At 34.8% G+C, this 19,346-nt stretch overlaps 1 protein-coding gene across 6 annotated transcripts in view; it reads left to right on the plus strand.

The window, feature by feature from the left end:
• LOC110261733 (uncharacterized) overlaps positions 1-19,346 on the plus strand; it is a 1,083,992-nt gene that overhangs the window by 376,256 nt on the left and 688,390 nt on the right. The window contains exon 7 of one of the 6 annotated variants that reach the window (XM_084967492.1): positions 6,680-6,838. The exons of the other annotated variants lie outside the window; for them this stretch is intronic. The gene's annotated coding sequence lies outside the window, so the exon portion shown is untranslated. The remainder of the gene's footprint in view (positions 1-6,679; positions 6,839-19,346) is intronic. 6 annotated transcript variants of the gene reach the window in all.

Genomic DNA, 19,346 nt, shown 5'->3' on the forward strand with positions numbered 1-19,346 from the left:
AATTCCCCATACTCTGGGGCTGTTCTGTGCATTGTCTGAACAAGATTCCATGACACTAGAGAAAGACCTCAGACAGAGAAGCAGGAAATTATAAGCCTTTGGGTTGACATTTTTGTTCCAAAAATTTGCTTGCCTTTATTTTTTTTTATTTTGCTTTTTAGGGCCACAGGTGTGGCATATGGAAGTTCCCAGGCTAAGGGTCGAATCGTAGCTGCAGCTGCTGGCCTACTCCACAGCCATAGCAACGCAAGATCCAAGCCACCTCTGTGATCTATACCACATCTCACAGTAACGCTGGATCCTTAATCCACTGAGCAAGGCCATGGATCAAACACGCATCCTCATGGATGCCAGTCAGGTTTGCTACCGCTGAGCCACGATGGGAACTCCTTAGTTGCCTTTATAACCAAGATTTTTGTGTAGTATCTTCTAGGCAGAGTAAGAAACTAAATGCATTTTTTTAAGTCCAAAAGTTTTGTTTTTTCATCAATGATGAAATTTAGAGTAAATATAAAATTAAAAGTATCTTTCACAGGTTTTTAAGTACTTTAAAAATATGTGTGTAAATGACAAGACAAAATACAAGTAATACTAAATTCACATCAAAATATTAAAAACATTTACATACAATTGAATTTTTAAATTTCTTAATTTTAAAACTAATTAAATATTTTAAAATATTTTAAAAATATTTTAACTTTGGAATAATTTTAGATTCACAGAGAAGTTGGGAAGATAATCAGAAAATTCCTAAACCCTTCATCCAGTTTCCTCTAATGCTAATACCTTATACTACTGCAATATATTTGTCACAATTAAAAAATCAACATTGGCACTTCACAATTAACTGAATTTTATAATTTATTCAGATTTTACCAGTATCTCCATTATTTTTTTAAATTTTTATTTCTTTATATATATATTTTTTCTACTGCACAGCATGGTGACCCAGTTACACATACATGTATACATTCTTTTTTCTCACATTACGTGTTCCATCATAATTGACTAGACAGAGTTCCCAGTGCTACACAGCAGGATCCCATTGCTAGTCCATCCCAAAGGCAACATTCTGCATCTATTTATCCCAAGCTCCCAGTCCCTCCCACTCCCTCCCCTTCCCCCTTAGCAACCACAAGCCTATTCTCCAAGTCCATGATTTTCTTTTCTGTGGAAAGGTTCTTTTGTGCCATATATTAGATTCCAGATATAAGTGATATCATAGATTGGATCCATTATTTTCCATTTTGGTTTCAGGATCCAATCTAGGACACCACATACATTTAGTGTTCATGTATTCTTAGAACTGTTTGTTCTGTGATAGGTTCATGGTCTTTCTCTGGCTCTTGTGACATGGGAAGTTTTGAGGAGTTCCATTCAGGTATTTTGTAGAATGTCCTTCAGTTGAGGTTTGTCCTGTATTTTACTCAAATTGAACAGATTAAATAGGTTTGGGGGTAGAATACCACAAGGCGAGGTCTCCTTGTCATCCCATCATATTAGGGGACATAGGTTATCCATGTGACAAGCTGGTTGCTGGTTTCTCCACTGTAACTTGACATCCTCTGTCATTAGGAAGCGAACCACTAAGTCCATCCAGCACTCAGGAGAAGAAGGAAATTAAGCTTTATTCCATATACAGCTAGAATTTTTTATAAGGAAGATTTAGCCTCCTACCACTATTAGTTATTTGATTATTTATTTATATCAGCATAGATTCATGGGTATTTATTTTATACTTTGGATTATAATACCATATAGTACATAATTCATTTTGTTGCTCAAATTCTTCTAGCTTTGGCCATTGGGAGCACTTTCAGGTTGGCTTCTGTGTCCTTTGACATACTCCCACCTTTTTTTTTTTTTCCCATGGAGCACTTCCTTTATTTCTGGCCCTAAAAGATGCTCCAGGCTCAATTTGTAATATTCCTATTACAGTGCTGAAATTAGCTATTTATTCCAGAAGCTCTAATTCCTGTCATTGGAGAATGGTACATAGAAACCAAGAGTTGGGTACCAGCTGTTCTTGCTGTTGCTGAGGTGTTACTCCTTCTAGGTCCTTTTAGCAGAATCATGAAATATATGTATGGGTACTAACCTACGAATATGCATATAATGCTATTTTTTTCTGCATATATCCATTTATTTATATAGTAAACTAAACATGAGTTCATATCTCTGACTCTAATCCAGTATCCCATGGTTCATTCTAGATCCCTTTTACCCCTCGTTTATCTGTAACTTCCTTCTTGATGATGATGAACCTGACTTTCACCATCTACCACCAACTTACTAATCTGTTTGTCTTCAACATACATTTTAGGCAATTTCAGAATTAACTTATTTCCTCATGAGAAACAATGTTTATGTGCAGTACCTTCCATCTTAGTCTTACAGCTCCTAGTTAAAATACTATTTTCAGAGTTATTTTAGGTGAGCTTTTTTTTTAACCACCACCCCTCCAATGAGGTTATTTATGCGTTTGTAATACAGTTAGACTCATTTATCACACTCTGTATTCCATCTGATATCTCCCTAACATTGTTTGATTTTGTTGTTATGTGCATGTATTAATGTTTACCCTTTGTGGTAAGCATTTTGCATTTCTATGGATTTTGGCAAATGCATATAGTACAGCAATCCAGGACTGTAGAGAACAGTTCAGTTACCACAAACATTTCCCTCTGTTTCCTTTTTTAGTCATTCTTTCTCATTTCCCCAACCCCTGAAGTTTTGATTTTTTTCTGATGCAATGTAAATGAAGTCACATACCTTGTAGCTTTTGGGGTTTGACTTTCTTACTTAGTAAAATGCATTTCAGTCATCCATGTCATGTAAATCAATAGCTTGATATTTTTGTAATTTAGTGTTCTATTATATGTATATAACAGTTTGTTTATCCATCCAGTACTTCAAGGACATCTTGATTGCTTCCAGTTTGGGGAGGTTATGAATAAAGCTTGCTGTGAGTATCACATAAAGCTTTTTGTGTCAATACAAGCTTTCAATTGACTCTAACAAAGATTCAGAATCATGACTGCCAGGTTAAATAAGTCTGTGTTTAACATCATAATAATGTGCTAAACTGTCTTCCGAGGTGTCTCTACCACTTTGTCTTCTCGCTAGCAATGAGAGTGCTCATTGCTTTGCATCTTCATCATCATTTAATATTGTTACATGGTTTAAAAATATTTTAGGTATTCTAATATGTGTACATTGGTATCTCATTGTGATTTTAAATTTCAGTTTCCCAATGACGATGGTGAAAATCTCTCAAATATTTATTTGCCAATATGTTTGCTAATTTTTGATAAAGTGTCAGTTCAGATATTTTGCCCATTTTTATTTTATTGTTCCAGTACTATTTGTTAAAGAGACTATACTTTCTCTATTGAAATAACTTTGCACCTTTGTCAAAAATCACTTGACCATATTTCTGGACTCTGCTCTGTTCCATTGATCTATTTGTCTATTTTATAATAATACCACAACATCTTGGTTACTGTGCTTTATGGTAAGACTTAAAATAGGGCAAAGAGTCAACTTTGTCTTTTTTACAATTATTTTATCTATCCTCTTACCTTTGCCCTTCCTCTGGTTAGTTATAATTCTGACACTTCAGATCTTACTTATGACCTAGGAACTAGGACCAAGGCAACTGTGTATGAAACCACACAAACTACTACCATGTCATAGTGATCATGTTCTTAAGCAATTCGTATTATAAAAACACAAGCTGTAGGAGAAGAATACTGCCCTCAACATGTTATTTATTTCTATTATCAAGTGTATCTTATAGGGTAATTGTCAAAAACAATTATAATGCATGAAGCTGCTTTGTAAACTCAAGAATGCTATGTGAATATATGTTATTCTTAGTTTTAAGCCATGTATCATATTTTATTCTCTCTGTCTTCTGTGAGTAAATGGATTATTGATCTGGTCGAGGTTTATGTACTTTTAATTAATTAATTAATTAATTTTGCTTTTTAGGTCCGCAGCTGTGGCAAATGGAAGTTCCCAGGCTGGGGTCAAGTCAGAGCTGCAGCTGCCAACCTATGCCATAGCCACAGCAGTGCCAGATCCAAGCCGCCTCTGTGACCTACACCACAGCTCACAGCAATGCCAGATCCTTAACCCACTGAGTGGGGCAAGGGATCAAACCTGCATCCTCATGGATACTAGCTGAGTTCATTACCCCTCAGCCACAGTTGGAACTCCAAGTTTATGTACTTTTAGATGGCATATGTGGATACTAGAATTCTTTGGTAGACTAACAAAGTTGAGTAAAAGTGCAGCTAGGCAAGCAACTTTGGATTAGTCCTTTCATTCTGTGAGTCAGAAAGTTCCTAGAAAATCATTTCAAATTTTGTTCATAATATTACGTATCTTTTAGTAGATAGGAGATTAATGGACACCAAAAGGATGATGCTTTGATTATAGCAAAGGAATCAGGCTTAGAGTAGGAACATTTTCACCCACCTGCCTGTTCTCTCTTTCTGATATTAAAACTCCTCTGGGCTTGTTTTATGTTTAATTTGCATAGTGTACCTTATCTAAGATAGTGAAGACTTTATAATGCTGGAGATGAAAAAATGGGATGTATACTTCCTTGATATCAGATTCAGCAAAAAATGCACAGCAGTCTTTAAAAACTTCTCAATGTTCATGGATAGAACATGTGGAACAGATTTCTAGGCAGTACTGAGCAAAATTTCTTTCTAAAAATTCCATGCTACTTATTCATTGATAAAAGTTAAATTAAAAACTAAAATTATGTGAGATGATTGTTACGTATTTTCAATTAAAGATTCTCTTCAGCTTATGCTTAAAACGTCCAGAAAGGAAAAATGAAGCGTGATTTCTTTAGGAGTAAAGAGTGTTAAAAATCACTCCTTAACATTTCTGTTTTTAGTAATGGTGGAATAACTTACAATTTGCCACATTTCCTGCTTAGAACAGCTAGGAAACCTGGATAAAACAGAAAAGTTATCTGAATGATGGCATCAGAGAGTTATCAAGGTACCTAAGATTTAAGGTTCCAATATCCTTGTTAGTAGGGACATGCTTTGAGATGTGCTCAATTTTGCTTTCTATGCAGATTTTCCACTCAAGACAGTTGTTCTCCTGGGATTGGAAACAAGGCAAGGATGTCTGATATTATAGCCCCTATCAACACTTTGCTGTGACTCTCAGTACCATAAGACAAGAGAAAGAAATAAAACGTTTAAGGCCTGGAAAAGAAGAAATTACTCATTCATAGAAAATGTAATTATATATGTAGAAAAATCACCTGAAAAATGTGTAGGTAAATTATTAGAATGAAAAAGTGAGCTTAACGAAGTAAAATCAATGTATTTCTATATTCTACAAACAAAAATTGAACAACAAAAATTGTATTTTATAATAAAGATATATCAACTAAAAGGAGTAAATCTATTGAAAGATGTTCAAAAGTCTGCACAGAAGGCTATAAAACATTATTGATGTATATTTTCAAATAGTTAAATAAATTGAAGAACACACCATGCCCATGGATTAGAAAACTCAATATTGAAATGTACCAAATTTCCACCATTGACCTATAAATTTAAAGCAGTGCCAACCAAAATCCCACCAAGCTCTTGTGGAAATTTATAAACTCATCCTAAAATTTATACATAAATGGAAAGAATAAAAGAGAACCAAAATAATTCTGAGTAAAGACAGGATAGTTGGAAAAATTATATTGCTTCATGTAAATTTTATTATAAAAAAGCTACTAGTTATGACAGTTTGATATTGGCATAAAGATGGAAAAATAACAGAACTCAAATGGTCCAAAGATAAATTCTAGGAAAGGTAGAGGGACAATTCAAAATTTATATGGAAAAATCAATTTTTACCTTTTCCTCATATCAAAAAAAGTCAATTTTTGGTAGCTTGTACATGTATATGAGAAAGGAAGACCCTAAATTTCTATATAATCAGAATAGGAGAATATCTTTAAGACTTTAGGAAAAGCAGAATTTCACTAAATAGTGCACAGGAGTCTGACCATCAAAGAAAAATTCATAAACAGATTATGCCAGTATTAAAAGCTCTTGTTCATTAAATCTATCAAGAATGAAAAAGCAAAAATAGGTTGGGAGACTATATATGTATTCATGTATCCATAGTAAACTTGCATCCAAATTGTATAAGAACTTCCCTAATTATTTAAAAAATATAGACCACATTATATAAAAATGGGCAAAATTTGAACAAAATAAAAGATACAAAAATGGCTGAAAACATCAAATGTTGGTTTATATTATCAGTTATTGGGAGAATACAAATAAAACCACAAAACGATACTATTATATACCTACCGGAATGGCAAAAATTAAAAAGATTGATGACACCAGATGGTGAAAGGACATAGAGCAACTGGAATTCTCACATATACTTTTGGAGGGGATATAATTTTGTACAAACACATTGTCAGAATCTACTAAAGCTAAATATATGGTATTATACACACACACACACACACACGCATATATGTGTATATATTTATATATACAAATCACATGTTAGTTGATAATTCTATGGAGAAGAATAAGCAGGAAAGGGCAACAGTAATGTTGGGAAATTTGTAATTCAGTTTTTTAATTGCTATAAAATAAATTTACCATCTTAATCATTTCTGGGTGTACAGGTCATTAGTGTTAAGTACACCCACACTGTTGTGCAGCCGATCTCCAGAACTCATTCCTTCTTAAAGAAGACTGAAACTCTGTTCCCTGCTTCCACCAGCCCCTGGAAGTCACCATTCTACTTTGGGTCTCTATGAAATTGACTCCTTTAGATACCTCATGTAAGTAGAATCATATAGTATTTTTCTTCTTGTAGTTGACTTATTTTACCTAGCATAATGTACTCATGGTTCATCCGTGTTTTTAGCTTGTATCAGAATTTCCTTCCTTTAAGGCTGAATAGCATTCCATTGTATGTGTATAGTACATTTCATTCATCCATACATCTGTCCATGGACCCTTTAGTTGCTCCCAACCTTTTTGCTGTTGTGAATGATGCCACTATGAATGAATTAAGTGTGCAAGTAACTGCAAGTGTGCAGTTCTTTGGGGCATATACCCAGAGGTGGAATTTCTGGATCATATAGTAATTTTATTTTTTTTGAGGAAACTTCATACAATTTTTCATAGTGGATATGCCATTTTATTTCCCACAAAGTGTATAGGAGCATTCTAGTTTCTCCAAATCCTTGTCAACACTTGTTATTTTCTGTTGGAAATTAGCAGTTTTAAATAGGGTGAAGAAAGAAAGCTTTATTGGGTAGTAAAAATTTGACTAAGAACCTTAAGAAAGTGAGGGAGTATGCCATATAACTATCTGGGGGAGAATAGGTAAATGATAAGAGGTAAATGATAGAAAGGAAGGGGGAACAGAAATGAAGAGTCAGGTGGGCCAAGAAAAGAGGGGGAAAAGGTGGTGCTTGACAATTAGATATGAAGTCAGTATTAATGACTGTCTATTGATTTGTCATCATGGAGATCATTGATGGCCTTGACAACATTCCTTTTAGAGCAACATGAGCACAAACTCCATTAGAGTGGACTGAGTCATGAGTAGGTATGCCCACATAGAAAGCACTGATAATACATTTTTAAAAGTTTGGGAGTTCCCGTTGTGGTGCAGTGGTTAACGAATCCGACTAGGAACCATGAGGTTGCGGGTTCGATCCCTGGCCTTGCTCAGTGGGTTAACGATCCGGCGTTGCCGTGAGCTGTGGTGTAGTTTGCAGATGTGGCTCAGATCCCGCAGTGCTGTGACTCTGGTGTAGGCCGGTGGCTACAGCTCCAATTCGACCCCTAGCCTGGGAACCTCCATATGCCGTAGGAGCGGCCCAAGAAATGGCAAAAAGACAAAAAAAAAAAAAAAGTCAAGCCATGAAGTGTTCTCATTATGGCTCAGTGGAAACAAATCCAACTAGTATACCTCTGAGGATGTGGGTTTGATCACTGGCCTCGCTCAGTGGCTTACGGATCCTGGGTTGCCATAAGTTGTGGTGTAGGTCACAGACACGGCTGGGATCCCTTGTTGCTGAGGCTGTGTTGTAGGCTGGCAGCTGCAGCTCTGATTTGACTCCTTACCTGGGAACTTTCGTATGCTGTGGGTGTGGCCTTAAAAAAAAAAAAGAAGAAAAAGGATTATCCATGAAAAGGAAGAGAGTGCTAGTGAGGTTGCTGGGGGAGAATGCCAGATTAAGAAGCTTTTTTAAAGGCTGCAGTCTTGAACATGTGTAAATGTTGATGAGAAGAAGCCAATAGAAAGAAAGAGGTAGCGGCTGAAGATACAGAAAATAGGTTATCAATGGAGTAAACAGGTCTGTGGGAAGATGAGAAAGACTAAGATCCAAGTAAGCCTTTGATGGAAAGGAGGAAGAGAAGTTGGGTGTGGTTGAAGGGAATCTTTGTAGCAGACATTTAATGGTCTTTTGATGATAATATCTGTTTCGTTGTGAGGTAGGGTGAGCTCATCTGCTCACACTGACAGGTGAGACGATGGGATTGGATATTTAAGATGAGGAGACAAAATGTTTGTGAGCTTCTGTGGGTGACCTGAGTATAAAAAAACGAAACGATTTGTGGGTGACTTTGAGAGTACATATGAGATAGGAGGACATAACTAAATGTTTATGCTAGTTATTTAATACAAGATTATTTTTGTAGGAAAATTATACTTTAATAAATAATTTATTACACTTAATCACAAACAAAGTGTTGTTTCTCGCACCCCTAACTGAGCTAGGGACCTCTGATTATCTAATGACAGTTACCTGAATTGGAGGGAAAATGCCTAGAAAGAAAATACGATTCCATAGTCTTGATTTTTTAAGCCCTATCAGGAAAGCTATGGGAACAGCACAAATGTGAACTCCTAGGAGAAGAAAGAGTACTTAGATTCATAATAAACATTTAAAATTTAAATGAGTATTTTCCAGTTTAGAAACTGCACTTTGGAAATACACCAGTTATCTTTGCTGCCATAGGAATTTCTTGGTGAGAGACTGAACCAGCAATTACAAACTTTACAGATGAGGAATGCACAGGTCCCCCGCCTGGTATCTGTTGCAATTGCCCTTTATTCAATCACCCACAGCTGGAGTAATTGGATCTTTAGGTACAGGTTAATGGGATAATTAGGCAAACACGATCAAACTTGTATACCATGAGGAAATGGATGACTGCTGTCTCCCAGCCTCGTGTTGTACACTGTGCTTGTGCAACCTGTTCTTCATTTCTATGGGCAATAAAGTAGGAGATGGATTAGCTGCAAATGATTTCGTTTGTCTGTAAGGGGAAGTGTGGTTTGATTTAAATGATTTTTTAAGAGGCAGCTACTGGAATAACTAGCTAGAGACAAAATGCATGAGGTATGCTTGCTTCACAGGCCAATGTAATTTGGCCCTGGTATTTCATAGAGTCCTTTGAATGCCATTTTCTTTCTAGTCTATTAATATGAAGCTCACTCATTCATGGAGTGTTTTTGTCATAGGCTCTATAGAAAAAAATAGAAAATGGTATGATTTCATGGAAGAACATAATAGGAAGCATATACCCAGCAGTGATCGCTCGAATAGAATAAAATCCATGAAATAGGAAAGGTCTATGACACTGTCTTATGAAGACTAATGCAATTTGACCCATTTTTTTTCATGGTTATTTCTACAAGTTCTCATTGGCTGGTTTTCTATGTTATGGGATACCTCGGAAAATCTGGTGACTGGCTTTCCAAGAGATATACCTACTTTATGTGCACAAATATACATAAGAGAATAGAAACCTTGCTTTACCTAGTTTAATATGCCTCTGCTATTGAACCCCACCCTCTCCTTCCTTGTTTGACAACCTCGCTATGAGAGTCATTAAAGGATGGGAGTATCTTGCTTCCAAATGATCACCATTGATTGGGTTGCTCTTTAATTGGTTGTTACTCTTTTACCTTTTTCTGCTCACATAGATTTGCTTACCGGATTAACTTGCTGAGTGCTTGTGTATGGGACTGTAATAGAGAGAGAATAGAGAGGAGTCTGATTACTGGTAACAAGCACTATTAAGGAAGGATGCTGAGATGCAGATATCAACTCATCCTGTTCTGGAGCAAGAATTTGAATAAAGTTCATCACTACATGCAACTTTCATATATTTGACTCTGCCTAGGGTCCATCTTACTTTTGCAGGCACATAGTAAGTTCAAATGGAAACATTTTATTATTTTAAAAAAATAATCTTATTTTAGAACAGTTTTAGATTTACAGAATTATGTTGAAGATAGTACATATATTCATACCAATTTCCCCTATTAACATTTTACATAACTTTATTACATACATAGGTGTATAACTGTTAAAATTCATAAGCCAGTATTTATACATTAATATTAACTAAAATCTGCAATTTTTTCAGATTTCCTTAGTTTTTTTTTTTTCTTTTTTTGCTGCCCTCTGGCATATGGAGTTCCTGGGACAGGGATCAGATCCCAGCCATAGTTGCGACCTAAACCACAGCTGCAGCAACATAGGATGGATCCTTAACCCACTGTGCTGGGCTATGGGTCAAACCTGCATCCCAGCCCTCCCAAGAGGCTGCCAATCTCAGTGAGCCATGATGGGAACTCCCAGATTTCCTCAGTTTTTTTGTTTGTTTTTGTCTTCCTGTTCCCGGATTCCATCCGAAGTACCACACTACATTTAGTTGTCAAGTTTCTGTAGGCTCCTCTTGGCTGTGACAGTTTATCAGACTTCTCTTGTTTTTAATTGACTTTGATAGTATTGCAGAACTGGTCAAGTATTTTGTAGGATGTCTTTTGATTTGAAGTTGTCTGATATTTTTCTCATGATTAAACTGGAGTTACAGGTTTGGGGGAAGAAATCCACAGTGATGGATGATATTACATTATATCAAGAATACATACTATCACTACAACTTGTTACTATCAATGTTGATCTTGATCATACAGTTTGAAGTAGTGTTTTTCAAATTCTCCAATACAGAGTTACTCTTTTCCTCTCCCTTTACAGAAGAAAGTCACTGTGCATAGTTTATACTTAAAGAACGGGGAGTTATATTCTATCTGTTAAGTGCAAAAGAGCTACTATATACATTCTTTGGAATTATGCACAGGAATATTTTTCCATTCTCCCCCATTTGTTTATTTATTCAATCATTTATTTACATTGATATGAACTAATGGGTATTTATTTATTTTAAAATTTTACTTTATTTTCTTGTTCAAATTTTTCCAGCTTTGGACATTGGGAGTTCTTTCAGTCGGTTCCTGTATTCCTTTGATATATTCACATTATTGTGGAGGCTTTGGTATTTGTTTATTTTTAGCACTTTCTAACATTCTGACACTGCAATATAGTTCAGTATTATCGTGTGTCTTTCCTTTGCCAGTCCTAGAAACAGCAATTTCTCCAAAGAACTTTTTATTGAATAATGGTACTAAAAACACAGATTTCGGCAGTAGGCGTGCTTGATGCTACTGGGATGTCATTACTTCTGGGCCTTCACATACATGCGCTCGCGCACACACACACACACACACACACACACACACACACACACACACACATGTGCATTCATATATATACATTTATATAAATAATTCTATATGTAACCATCTGTATCTGAGGTCATACTGATGTCTTCAACTCTAATCTATTACACCACGTGGATCACTCTAGCATCCTTCTCTTTCTCATTTGTAACCTCTCCCTCCAACAGTGAGAAACCTGGCTCTCACCATCTGCCATCTATTTACTTGGTTGTTCATTTTCAGTACATATGTATAACAGTATCAGAATTGTTAACCTGCACTCCAGTTACACAAACCTCATCACTTAGAGTACAGTGCCTATGTATAGTTCCTTTGCCTTAATTTTTACAGACTCAATTCATTTCTAAAGTTGCTTAGATTAGCAACTTATTCTCACTTTTTTTTCTATTTCTATTTAACCTTGGGTTGTGGGAGTAATCAATCCTGTGTAAGAAGGTTGTTCTTCTAAGCTTAACACCTAAGTGTTCAGAGGTAGCCTTACTTGGATTAGATACTTATACTCCATCATGATCACTTTGTGCACATTTCAGATATCCTTCATCTTTGCTTTCTGGTTGTTCAATAGCCAGTAATATATGGGTATAGTCAGAAAGGAACCTAGCTCAACTTAGGTTATTCCTTGATCACACTGACTTTGGATCATTATAAAATGGTAAATCTCAAGTCAGAAGGAAAGAATACACTTCAAGAATTACTTCTACTTTGTCTAGACCCTTTGCTAGGTTTTTAGCTTTGTTTCCTTTTTTCTGGACTTAGTCTTTGTAAATGCACTAATGTCTAGTTTTTGACAATCTAAGAGTACTAATAAGCTTAAACATTTGAAAGAAATATAAATTAAATAAAATATCCAGGTCAAAAGTTCTTGCTACCTTCTCAGAGGTCTCATGTCCACAGCGATATGAAAAACCAAAGACCAAATCATGGAAATACCTATGATAAAACTTTTAAGTTGGCCAATGAAAAATGTGAGAAACAATGTAATAAAGATGATTTGCTGAGGACAAAACTAAATCAATACATGCAGAGATATTTCAGATAAATCCTTGGAACCTCATTTTACTTCAATATCTATTTTAAACAAACCAGAGCAATAATATGTATACCTCTGATTCATCAATTACAATGTGAAAATCTAGCTATTATTACCTATTTCTAGAAGTCATACTGTATGGAACTGCTTCATTTGTACTCAGAATGGATGGTTATCTGAAATTCATCTAAATAACCCATCTTCTTCCAAGTTCTTTGCCAGAGAAAACTATATTTTAGAAGTGGGGTTCTTGTAAATGTCTTTCTAACTGCAGGTGGAGGCAATGTGCTATTATAGAACATTGGTATTTTATTTTGCAGTTTTGAAGATGTGGGTAAAACCAAGAGCAGATTGGAATGCTGGCTTTACAATAGTTCATTCAAGAAAATTATCTTCCAATCCTGAGGCCTTTTTAGATGGTATGCTTGAAGTCAGCAGCATCTTGACATAGAATATTCTATTCTAATTCCAAGTTCATTATCGTAGCTGTCACCCTGACAAAAATTAAAGTCAAAGCTTAGCCAAAAAAGAGTGCCAAGGCTCTTTTGATTGGACAGGGGAGAAAATGGAATGGACTTATAGTTCAGAATGAGCTGTCTAGATTTAAATTTGTAACCAACTTCTTATTTTCTGTTCTTGTACTTTATGAGGGTGTCTGTTTTGTCAGCTTTCTTAATAATGCACAAAGAGAAGGTGTGATGGAGAAAACGTACAGAAGACTGATGGTTAAATCACAAAGAGGACTGGGGCATGTAAAACAAGAAAGGGAATAGTAAATGTTAAAAGCCGGACAGCCTCTTGTTGCTGTGTACCGAAATCCTAGTGTTCACAGAAGGAAATATGTAGAAGTGGTATTTAGTCATCACAGAGGAAGAGCTAAGTAGGCTGCAGAAACAGTGGGAGAACGGATTAAAAGCAGAAAGATTTTGGCAGCAGTTGCATGAGAGCAGCTTCCAGGAATAGGGAAGTTGTAGGTAGACCCCATCTTCATTTCTCTTTCTCTTTTACACTGAATCCATGCAGTCAGGAATGGAAGGATGGGGCCTGGGCAGAAAAAGTAGATGGAGCATAATCCTGGCAGACTTGAGGGTTTTGGTTTATATGTATAATGTGGGTTTCTCAGCCTTGCTGGCACTGTTAACATTTGGGGCCCAATAAATCTCTGTTGGGGAAGACCATCCACTGTGTTGTAGGATGTTTAACAGCATTCTTAGCCTCTACCCACTAGATGCCAGTACTATCTCGCCAATTGTGATAATCCAAAATGTTTCCAGAGTTTGCTAAATGTCTTCTAGGGGACAAAATTGTCCCTCAAATGAGAACAACTGGTCTAAAGTCTAAGCACTCTTGGACTAAGTGCTTTTAAGTGTGTAATTGGTTCTTTTTTATATATTAGCCAAGCAAAAGGAGAACAGTGAAAATTCATCAAATTTCTAGTTTAAAGTTTTTAGCAAATAGCAAGTGCTCAATTAATTGTAGCCAGTGTAATTTTGATGTAGAGATTAAATGTTATAGTGTTTATAAGAGATCTGGCACATAGAAGAGTTTTAAGAAATGGTATTACTTTCTTTAAACTCATTTTTATGTAACAAATTACTGTAAAAAAACTTCATATGAGTACAGTATGGTATAATTATTTTACCTAAAAGAGCATTTTAAGTGTTAAGAGAAAAATTAACAATGTAATGTATATATAAATGATTATTTATTTTAAATCTAAATATTTATTAATTTAAATGATGCACATAGTATATATATCTATATTTCAGTTGTATAGTTTTTGTGTAGTTACACATATATTTTGGAACTATCTGTAAGAGGAGTGACAGATGTATGTTTAACTTTTAAAGAAAAACTCAGTTTTCTAAATTAGTTGTATCATTTTGAATTCCCACAAGCAGTTTTATATCTTTTCCAGTACTTGGCATGGTAAGTAATTTTAATTTTATCCACTATAATGGAATGTAGTTATATGTGGTTTGAATTTGCATTTTCCTGATGACTAGCAATGTTGCTGATTTTTTTTTTGCCATTTGTGTTCTTCAATTGTGATATGTCTGTTCAAATATTTCTTCCACTTTTTATTGCATTGTGATCTTATGAGTTTGAAGAGATTTTTTAAAAATTGTGATAAAATATGCAGAACATAAAATTGATCATCTTAACCATTTTAAAGCATACAGTTCAGCAGTGAATGTATTCACATTGTTGTGCAATCTCCAGAACTCTGTATCGCAAAATCCATTAAACAGCAAGTCCATATTTTCCTCTTTCCTCAACCCATGACAACCCCCTTATACTTTCTGTCTTTTTGAATTTCACTACTCTAGGTACTTCATACAAGAAGAATCATAGGAGTTCCCGTCGTGGCGCAGTGGTTAACGAATCTAAGAACCATGAGGTTGTGGGTTCGATGCCTGGCCTTGCTCAGTGGGTTAAGGATCCGATGTTGCTGTGAGCTGTGGTGTAGGTCACAGACACGGCTCGGATCCCACATTGCTGTGGCTCTGGCATAGGCTTGGCAGCTATGCCTCTGATTAGACCCCTAGCCTAGGAACTTCCATATGCCGCGGGTGCGGCCCTAGGAAAAAAAAAGGCAAAAAGAAAAAAAACAAAAAAAAAGAAACATAAGTATTCATATTTTAATGATTGACTTATTTCACTTAGTACAGTGTTCTCTAGATTCATCCATGTTGTGCATATATCAGAATTTCCTTCTTTTCACAGCTAAGCAATATAAGCAATCCACATTTTTCTTATCCATTCATCTATCTTTGGACTTGAGTTGCTTTCCCTTTTTTTGGTTATTGTGACTAACACTGCTGTGAACATGAATATACAAATACCTGAGCTATTTTTAATTCTTTTGGTATATTCCCAGAAGTGTAATTGTTGGAACGTATAACAATTCTTTTTAAAATTTTTCTTATTGGTAGCAATTACTTCTATTTAAGTCTACTATTTAAATGTTTTCTTTTTTCTTTCCACTGCTTCCCACTTTTCTTCTCTCTTTTGTATTATTTGAATATTTAAAAATATTCTAATTTACCTCTTGACTTTTTTGGTTCTGTTTCTTTATATTATTTTCTACTTGTCACTCTAGAGATTACAATATACATATTTAATCTTTCATGGTCTACTTAGAATTAAAATTGTATCATGTCACATACATGTAGAAACCTAACAAAATAGTATCAACACACACTCTCCTTAATATTAAAAATTTCATATTTATTAACTTTGTATTTTGCCAACTCCACCAGACAATGGTATAATTTTGCTTTAAGTACTTAGGTGTAGTTTACAAACTAAAGTGTTAAATGTATCTTGTATTTACTCAGATATTTACTATTTTTGACTCTCTTTCTTAACTTCTGAGGATCCTAGGTTCTCTCTGGGATCATTTTTCTTGAGGCAAAGGAAAATTTTTTATAAGAATCATTTTTTATAAAGCAAGTCAGCTGGTGAAAAAATTTGTTTTACTGTCTGAAAATGACTTTTCACTGAATTTCTGAGGTATATATTACGTGGATATAAATTTTATGTTTTGACTTTTTAACTTGTAGGTCCTTAAAGATGTGCTTCCTTGTCTTATCATGAGACATGTGCAGTTTTTTTAAATCAATGTTCCCCTGCATGTAGGGTGTTGTGTTTTCTCTGTTTTCCATACTTTATCTTTGATTTTTAATAGTTTTATTATGATATATCTAGGCAAGGTTTTTTTTAAATTGTCCTATTTAGATTTAATATGGAAGTTTCCATACAAAATACAAAGTCGAATCAGAGCCATAGCTGCTGGCCTACACCACAGCCACAGCAACTTGGGATCTGACCGGTATCTGTGACCTACACCACAACTCAAGGCAATGCCGGATCCTTAATGCACTGAGTGTCCTCATGGATGCTAGTCAGATTCATTTCCACTGAGTCACAATGGGAACTCCCTCCACCATTATTTATCAACTATCATTACTTCCTAGTCTAGTCCTGACAGAACTCGAATCATACATACTTATTATTTTTTTATGTTGTGTCATAGGTCCCTGAAATTGAGTTAATTTTTAAACCAGTATTCTTTCCATTTTTTCAAATAACTTCCATGAACTATCTTGAAGTAAATGACTCTTTTTAAAATCTCCATCCTAATATTAAGCCTTTATTAAATCCAATACACTTTAAAATTCAGATGTCATATTTTTAAATTCTTAGATTTACTTTGTATTGTGATGTATTTGCGTTTCTCTGCTGAGATTTTCTGTCTTTTCATATATTTCAAGGATATTTTCCTTTCTACATTGTTCATTGTTATGTAGCTGTTTTTAAATCTTTGATAATTCCTTATCTGTTCTTTCTCTGGCATCTATTAATTACATTTTCTTTCAAATTTTTTCCAGCTTCTTTGTATGTTGAGCAACTTTGGAGTGTGCCCTAGAGATTGTAATTGTTGTGTTGTGTAGTCATTAGTTCTGTTACAATTCTCTAGAAAATCTTGAATTTTTTTTAGCTGGCAGTCAATCCAGGTAGATTCAGGCTATAAGTTCTCTCACCTTTTGTGGTTAATAGTTCAAATTTCAATTTGGTTTTGAAAGTATTTGTTATGCAGTTTAGAATTTCTGGTTTTTTTTAAATAAATTCAATTGTCTTTGAAATTCTGTATTTTATAGTCTAAGTCATTATATATTTTAAATACGAATATCTTAAATTCTGTGTTTAATAACTCCAGTAGCTCCACTTCTTCAGTCTGTTTCTGCATGTGTTTTTCCTCTTGATTTTTAGTTACCGGTTTCTGTCTTGTTAAATGCCTGGTATTTTTTTCTTAAATACTCAATAATGTAAATTTTGTAAAAACTATTGTAAAGAAATTTTGGAGTTCCTGTCGTGGCTCAGTGGTTAATGAATCCGACTAGGAACCATGAGGTTTTGGGTTTGATCCCTGGCCTTGCTCAGTGGGTTAAAGGTCTAGCGTTGCCGTGAGCTGTGGTTTAGGTTGCAGACACAGCTCGGATCTTGCATTGCTGTGGCTCTGGCACACACCGGTGGCTATAGCTCCAATTAGACCCCTAGCCTGGGAACATCCATATGCCATGGAAGCAGCCCAAGAAATGGCAAAAAGACAAAAAAAAAAAAAAAAAAAAAAAAAAAAGGAAAAAAGAAAAGAAAGAAATTTAAGGCTTTAAATTATGCTATTTTCCTTAGTATAAGCTATAATTTTTTTTCTTGGGCAGTGGTTGTGCTAGAGAACAATCACTTTTTCCAGGCATTAATCTGATTTGAAGATGGGATTCAGTCTCTGTAAAGGATGGTCTGTTTCTAGTTAACTACTCCCTTTCTGAAGTTATTTTTGAGAATCAGAACCTAACATCTGTTATGGTTATCATACTCCTCTTTCGTGGATTCTGACCTAACACTTCCCAGGCCCATAGGATTGCTGGGACCTCTGCTTAGTGTCTCTCACCTGATCAGCTTAGCATTTCACCTACTTCTTGTGAGTTAGAAAATATTCTAATAGGAAAAATAGAAATGAATATTAGAGCCATCTTTCTGTGTTTTCCTTCTTTCCAGATACGATCTCTCATGTCTTTGCTATATTGCTAGTTCTACAATATATGGAAACACATGTTTTTCATATTTTTTCTAGATTTTATAGTTTTTCTCAGCAGAGGAAATTATAAAAGACAAGTCTCGTGTTTACCGCTTAAAAATAAAAATCTCTTGATAGTAAATTATCTACAGCTAAGTCGTTGTGTCTATTATCTACTGATTCAGAACTTACAAAGTAACACATATGATTATTTAGCATTTAGAAATATTAGATATGTTTGTTTTAATATCATATTTGTCATCATCATTGTTCTAGGCAGAGTGAACCGTATGAGGGATAGACGACAAGTTTCCCCCAAATTCAAGGCCATTTAGAATGACTTGGGCATAAATATTGAGACAGAAATTGTGAAAAAAGCAGATCAGATCATAAGTGGCATCATGAAGCATGGGAAAAATTGGAACCTTCTGGGACATGTACAGCCTTTGAAAGATATGAAGGTTGTTCTCAGTGGTGGTCATATGATCCTGAGGAGAGCAACTTTAGGTTTTATATCATCTAGCAGGTACTAATGACATTTAGTAGGAGAATGCCAGAGATTCTACTTTCCTACAATGTGTGGGAAGTTTCCACATAATAAAGAATTTATTTTGCCCGACATACAATTTTGAAATGTCATATTGAATATTCTTTTATATTAAAACTGAATTATAATGATCTAAGCTTTCACCTTAAGTCTATTTTACATACATGTGCATTGTACTCACTATAATATATATCAATATTTCCAAAATTTTCAGAACTTAAACTACAATGTAAATTCAATAAAGATTTTTCATTACATTATTGGTAACTTTACCAAAAGTTTTATATTTTTAAAGGAAATTATGTCATCTAAGGCAGTGCTGCAGATGGTATTTGTGACACCAGCCCACATACCTGTACTGAACTATATTTGTCTAATTATCCATTGAGATTCTATATATATATAATGTACAGGCAGGGATTTTCTTCATCATGTCTTCTGGTTGGTGCCTGATATTGATTGGTGCCTGAGGATTTACGTATTGAGATATAAATTATTTTATGTTTCTTTACTCTATTTCTTTATTATTTTCATATTATTTTACTGTTGTTTAAACTAAATGTGTTGATGGGTTAGATATC

This window comes from Sus scrofa, chromosome 7 (assembly GCF_054392235.1).
Source record: "Sus scrofa isolate SSC_HxYL_T2T_F1_AM1 chromosome 7, Sscrofa_HxYL_maternal_Yorkshire_Landrace_v2.0, whole genome shotgun sequence".
Classification (NCBI taxonomy): Eukaryota; Metazoa; Chordata; class Mammalia; order Artiodactyla; family Suidae; genus Sus; species Sus scrofa.